Genomic DNA, 7818 nt, shown 5'->3' on the forward strand with positions numbered 1-7818 from the left:
TGGATATTTTTACAGTCCTCATAGACCTGGATAGGTTCACTCATTGTTAATGCCATGGATAAAAAAGTTTGTACAGCGGACTCTTTTGAATTCCAAAATATCAGCGAATTCATGGGGGGTAAGTCTGGTCTAAATAGCTCTCTTCCCTGTATTTGGGATGTCGTCTGAATTTACTTTGCCCTTGTGACAAGTATAATTTCACTTGCAGGCTGATTAATGGAACCTGGTTACAGTATCCTGCAGTGTGAGAGTTTCACATCGCAACTTCAAAAAATCGTTCGTCGCAGCGGACGACTACAGTCAAGTAACAATCGCCTACAATGTGAAAGGAATTTCATGGACGTCTTCGACCGACAACCCGTATCTCGGTCGTTAATCTCGTTTTCATGCGGAACGCTCCAGCGGCTGCTCGGAATTCGACTACAAAAGGACATACTTCCGACATTACGACCCGAAGGATATTCAACTCTACTTTGCTGGCGAAAGACTCGTGCTGGGGATGTTTTTTTTATTCATCGCGAACGTAATCGTGTAGCTTTGGATGCAGAGAATAAGTATGAGCGCAAAAATAGAACGTTTGGACCCGCCCAGGCAAATTTTCCCCTTGTTTTAACCATTGAAAAAGGCCGTTTCAATTGGCTAAGGTGGTTGTCCTGGAACTGTGTAATGGACGAAAAGTTGTTCGAACGCTAGTTAAAAGTGAAGTAGTATAACCTCGGTCATGTATCCTATATATATAAAGTATCATGTATCCTATATATAATTGATCATAAATAACAGAATCGAAATATATTTTTTGCGTGTACGCACTAGGAATCTATATATAAATGAATCATAAATAACGGAATACGAAATATATATTCTTTGCGTGTACGCAATAGGAATCTATTTAAAGTGCACATATATTAATCATAATTATATGAATCCATATACTATGTATAAACAAACTCAGGTAGCCTATAATCATCTGTTACCATTATATCTTACCATTATCTGCAGTTATTTATGAGTTAATATATAATTAATGAATCAGATATATAACATTTAGCATAAAAATCAACGAATCAATCAGCATAAACATTAATAACTTTATCAATTCATATATGCATTTTTATCAGTTTAAAATATGATTTTTATCATGTTAATCTTCATTCTATGCAATTATCAGAGTACATAGTATTTTCTGTAGCATAAGTATCTAAAGAGATGAAGTGAAAAACTGTATCATTATCTATCACGTGATCACTATTATTTACCAATATCATTGTTTTATATTTTATTACTTGAATCAATTCATGTACACCATGAATTTTTCTTTTCTTATATATATATATATTCGCATAGTGTCTGTATCACACTCCTATAAGTCAAGTGCAAGTCAAGTTTGAGTAATATTCAGTAGTTGGTTTTGGTAGCTGACCGAGCTACTGTAAGTGTTTACATAATAAAAATATGGAATGTTAGTCCATATATAGATTGCCTTGCAGGAATGTGATCAGACTAGAGACGCTAAAGATGACGTATACAATAAGTATGTAGCTAAGGTAACATGCCGTCACCTGTAGTCATTCAATTGTTTATAAACATTAGTCCAAGCTCCCTGCTTGAGACAACTACCGCCTACGTGATCTGTAGCGTGTCTCATTTTTGATTGTGTGTTCGTATGAAACTATGTCATTTGTATGTATGTTCATATGTTCGAACTACTGTCTGTTCCTTCATAACTTGTAACAGAGATGGTATGGTTAGAACAGGGCAGAACAGAGTTACGCTATCGTCATTAGAAGACCTGTACCTCTTTACCTAAGCTTTATCATGTAGAGGAATAGGATTAGCCATCATCATTGGCAGAAGCGATCAAGCTATCGTCATAGAAGACTTGTACAATCATATCTGATCTTCAGCATGTAAAACATCAAGAATATATACTTTTTTATATTTCGTGTTTTCTACAAGAACCTCACCGAACCATGAGTTTAACACATCGTCGTAAAGATAATACCGACTTCGTAAGTGATCTACAAAACCCCAGACACTCCATTGAAGATGGAAGTGCAATACCAACCGACTTAGCGTATAGATTATCGCTGGTCTAACATTACCTCATAGGGCGCCTTATCATACAAGGCACAAGCCCTAATACATATAGCATTCCTTCTTTATCTCCATAATTTATTGATTCAAATTTATCAGAGTTAAATACCATCCTATTCACCTCTGCCCATTCATATATTTTGTGTAGGTCTCTTTTTAGCGATTTCCTATCTTTCTTACAAGTAATTTCTCTATCCTTGTGTCATCGGCGAAACTACTCACTACTGAGTCCATAACATTATTGTCTATATATGCAATCATAATAACAAACAGCAATGCAGCTAACACCGTACCTTGTGGCACACCAGATATTATTTTAGATTCATCCGATTTCTAGTGTTTGCAATCACTATCTTTTTTCTATTTTGTAAAATTTCTTTTATCCATCTTCCTACTTTGTCCACTGTATTATGTTTTCTCTTGTTTTTTGCTAATATATCATGGTCCTACCTTGTCAAAAGCTTTTGCATAGTCAAGGTAAACCAACATCTGTTTCTTTTTTGTTTATCATATTTCTATATATGTTCTCATGGTGGACTAACAGTTGGGTTTCTGTACTTTTTCCTGGTACAAAACTATGTTTTCCTCTATTAAATAAATTATTTTTCATTACCTGTTTCATTATATTTTTCTTTATTACCCTTTCATACACTTTCATAATATTTGATGTTAGACTCACCGGCCTATAATTACTTGCCTCTATACTCTTTTTTTCCATTTGTCCATCTGCCTGTGGTGTTTTTGCATGGTAACACTGCGTCCGGGGCTTTAAATAGTTACGCTATGTGTAAGTTTTAGGTAAATAAAAGGATATCTGGGTGTACATTTGCAACTGAAAAGTGTTTTAATAATTTATTGTATGCGAATTACACCGTTAATATTCGAAACAGGATATTATTTATAGCCCGGGACGCAGTGCTACCATGCGCAAACACCAAAGCTAGTGGACAGATGGAAAAGAACAGAGTATAGTCTTGATCGACTTTTGAAAATAGGGGTAATATATAATAATTTATGTTCATCATAAATCTTACCTGTATCTACACTTTGTCTTAATAATAATGTGAACAGCTTTGTGATAGAATGAACTACTTTCCTTAACAAAATGGCAGGGACGCCATCTGGTCCGGCTGCTGATCCATTTTTAATTTTATCAATAGTCTGAACAATACTGGCTCCATTAATATCTATGTCCGATAAGTATTCACTATTTTCATCTCTTATTTCTCTATCATTATCCTCATTATCAATTCTATGGGTAAATTTTCTCTTATATTTTTCTGCTAATATGTTGCATATTTCCCCTTTTTTTTTATTTGTTAGTTGCCCATCATTTTATAGAGCGCCTATTTCTAGTCTTCTTTTATTCATCTTTTTTGCATATGAGGAAAATAGTTTTAGGTTTTGCTTGATATTTTGTAGGGTCTTTTCTTCTAAGTCCCGTTTTTAATTTTCTTTTGAGTTCATAATCTTTTGTTTTGCATTTTATATTTTACTTTTTAGTTCCATCATTTTCCATGCATTCTTTTCTTTTGCAATACCATTTTTCCACTTTCTGATTTTCTGAAACAAGATCCTTCTGTCTCTTGGTCTGCATGACTGGCGTTTACTTTTCTTCTTCAGTATATACTTATCTACTATTTTCTCTAATATTTTAGATAATACATCCGTATTTACCTGTATATTATCATATCGAATATGATTTCCTACCTAGCCTTTGTTTAATCCTTCATTTATTTCTAACTATTTTATATTTTTACTATAGAAAATGTATTTTCCATATCCTTTTCCACTTTTTCATCTCTTGCTTATCTCTGTTTTCACGTTGCTTTGGAGCGAACTGTTAATTCTGTGACATCATTGTCTAAAATATCTCGTATTATACACTATTTTTCCTTTAGCATAATTCACCTCGTTCATAAATTCTAGGTGTAAAATATCATTTATTTCTTGGTGGCAGGTGATTTATTTGCTGAATGTTGTGTTCTAGTATATATGTATAAATACAACCACAATCTCCTATTCATACTTTACAATATACAAAAGGAAAATTGAAGTCTCCAGATAGGAGAGAGAGAGAGAGAGAGAGAGAGAGAGAGAGAGAGAGAGAGAGAGAGAGAGAGATAATTCAGTATTAAAAGAGAATGCCGAGCAGTTTTCTGATGAATTATAAAATTTTAAATTATAGACAGCGCGTACTTTCCCACTTTTAGATGGACTAGTAACCTAATTGTTGTCTAGGTGATAAAGGCATTTAGACAAACACACACACATTGAGAGAGAGAGAGAGAGAGAGAGAGAGAGAGAGAGAGAGAGAGAGAGAGAGAGAGAGAGAGAGAGAGATTGGGGTGGATAGATTTAGTATTTAGGAGAAAGTAAAGTATTGTTTTTCTAAGGAAAGTGTGAACTTGTTATGGAATTATTCAATAACAATAAATTATATTAATTAATTTTATTAGGATTTACATCTTAACTACGCGTTGGTCGCACTAACAAATTCCATGAACCTTCAAAGGTTGTCGTTAAGAAGACGATGAACTCAGATATTTCAGTTTCATAACTTCCAACCCATTTTAACCAATAGAAGAATTATCTTTTTTAACTTGTGCTTAATATCTTAAACACTTCTCAAAACCGTTTATGAATGAATAAACGGGAGTGAAAGGCGTCACGTTGCCCAGATGAGTTATGTGGCATCAAAATTTTACATTATTTCTGAATTTTTCGTGGAAGGGATTTAATTATTTCTCGGGCCTCTTTTCCTTCCATTAGAGGTAATGCATACTTTCATTTTCGTTAACGGATTTAGTTTTCTTGCTGATGGAATTCTTATTTTTCGCCCAGGCAATCATTTCTCCCGTTAGGGAATTCGCTTTCTCACGAAGACAATGATTTTTCTCGCAAGGTTATTATTATGATTTTTTTTTTTTTGTAAAGGAAAACCGTTTTCTCGCTAATGACATGCATTTTCTCGATAAGAGGATTTAGTTTCTCGCTATGGGCCTCCATTTTATCTCTAAGGGTATTCGGTTCTTCTCGTCATGTCTTTAGCGGCGGTTATTTTCATATATTCAAATATGCTTTCTTATTGAAATTGCTTTCGTTTGATAAATAGACTTACGGATATACGCATAAACGTTCCCTAGCATAAAACTGTGCAGTATTTATTTTCTTGAATCTTGAGTAAGACAATAACAAAAAAAGTCTACCGATAAAAAAAAGAACATAGAAAGCGTGTTGATATTTGGCAATTCGATCAATTAGTTAGGTACCATTACAATACGTAGACATTTATTGAGTTTAAATAAATAAATACATGATTACAAAGGCAAAGAGCCCGTTATCCAAGAAGCTCCTGTCGACAGTCGATAAGGAAATAGAGGAAAATATATTCCTATCCTCGGTGCTACACCAGACCTCCTCGCCTCGGCGCTGTACTTCCTGGAGAAGGAAACGGTATATCGAAGACGTTTACTGGCATTCCCAGTTCAGCCTCACATCCAACGTAAATATCATCTTCAGTGATATATCTCTCCCAACCCGTGCCCCCCCCCCACCCCCATCTCCGTTGCCAGGTGTTAGCTGGCGTAGCGTATTTTACTGAGGCAACATTTTTGGATTCAGATGACAAACAGGCAATTGGTGTGTCTTTCTTTTCATATTTCTTACAGCAAACCACATTCTTTAGTCTAGTTATGTTTGCCGACAGTCTTCGAGAAAATTACATCTTGATTTACAAGCAGATGTAGTGGAAACCTTGAGTGTATTTGTCACATTTAATATTATATTACTGTATAATGTTCCAATTATACCGCTGAATACATTTCAAGTTTGTAACTAGCGTGTCGGTGGTTACTGGGCTCGTTAAGTGTTTATTAGCAGCCAGGTTCTTGAGACGTCTTCGACCCTGGAACTGAGTGGTCGGGTCTTTCTCTGTCCAACGCTACGTGATTTTGTGCTACATGCTCGATGCTTCGTGAAAACTGGGGACTTCCGTTACCTGTGTGGTTGTTACCTGTGTGGTACTGTTGCTGTTACCTATGGTATTGTTACCTGTTGTGGTACTGTTCTGTTACCTGTGTGGTATTTTCTTAATAGTAACTCTCAACGTACGAGGACCCAACACTACAAATGGACTGATTATGCGAGTTCTGTATTTTGTTCCAGTGACCATTTTGGGGGTGGGTGCAGTACACACACCACAGTTCGAGCTTCTGAATGCAAGTTGTCTACGATTCCTGTGGGTCCGTGGCACCACTTATGCAACCTGCAGTGGATCACAGCTCACAGCTCTAGTGGATGGGCCAAGACGGGCTCGTCATTCAGCACCTATATGCCAGTGTTGCTTAGATGTAGCATGAAAGCTGTTTATGTCATTTGCATACCCTCTGTGTTAAATTGATCCTAATTACCATAGTGTTAAATAAATTGTTATGATTTTACTTGTGTTATCACTTGCTAACGAAGGTCATCCTCTTTAAGTAGTAGGTTGGTTGGTTAAAGAACCCAACACAGTTCAGTGCAACTGTGACAGTATTATTATTATTTTCTTTTATACTAAAATCAAGTCATACATAATGTAGTGTGACTCAAGATAAAGAACATAAAAATTATAATCATATGTCATCAAGAAAAAGAAGTAATGATTTACACGAATAATAGAAATTTACGATGCAACATAGAGCATAATAGTATCCTCTGGTCATAGTAGAAATCATGCACAATGTTATTTAAAAAGTTTATTATTATTGAGAATTTAAGACAAATTATGGCACAAACTCGAAGTCAAGAAATGGGCAACCTAATATCTCAGTGATAAGGCAAAATAAGTCCTTAAAAGGAAGAAATAATGTCCAGAGATATTTCAATGTACTGATTAACCCCAAGGGCAAGTCCCTACCCTTAACAGGATCATGGAGGGAAACATGTTGGCACCAGAGCCACATGGTGATGCAGGCTCAGCCACCCAGCTATGTTCACATCCCACTGGGTCTTCTGAAGGGAAGTAGTCCGCAGCTACTCCTCCTCCCAGTCTCAGTGTTATTTGCCCTGTTAGTCCATGAGACGCATGAACTGCTATGCTAGTCTAACTAATTGAGGAGTGGGTCATTTACTGTGGGAACACATCTGCCTCTCTCAACAGAAGAAAATTCCTGCAAGTAGTTGTAAAGGCATTCATAAAATAAAATCTTGGGGGACAACAAAGGCTAAGCACTGCCACCCTACAATCTCCCTAAAGAAAATCATCAATACTGTCTGCGAAATAACTCAGGATCGTAGTGAAAAGGTGGTAATTGCAGAAAGCCGCTTTACGCCATCCTACTGTAAGAAGTACCCATCAAAGAAACGCCGAAAGACACGCTTCCACTGCACCAAGTGTGACCTCGCTATGTGTCTTAGCCCCTGCTATCCCCTGTGTCCCGACTGTGAGTCAAAGTAGGTAAGTAATAGAAAACTAAACATCGCGGCTCATATTATCATCATATATGTCATATTATCATCAAACTTTATTAAAAAGTGTCATTACATATAATTTAGGTCTGAAAATCATAGTTTAATGTCATATAAGTTAACAAAGTCATAATAAAAATTACATAGTGGAGATATTCATTTTTTTTTTTAACATAAAAACTACATTCTTTCACAGTCTTCTAGAGGTCACCCTCCAGAGCAGAAGTGTGTGGCACCTACAGAACATGGCCACGGGACAAGAAAAGAACCTTA

Source organism: Macrobrachium nipponense, chromosome 27, assembly GCF_015104395.2.
Source record: "Macrobrachium nipponense isolate FS-2020 chromosome 27, ASM1510439v2, whole genome shotgun sequence".
Taxonomy (NCBI): domain Eukaryota; kingdom Metazoa; phylum Arthropoda; class Malacostraca; order Decapoda; family Palaemonidae; genus Macrobrachium; species Macrobrachium nipponense.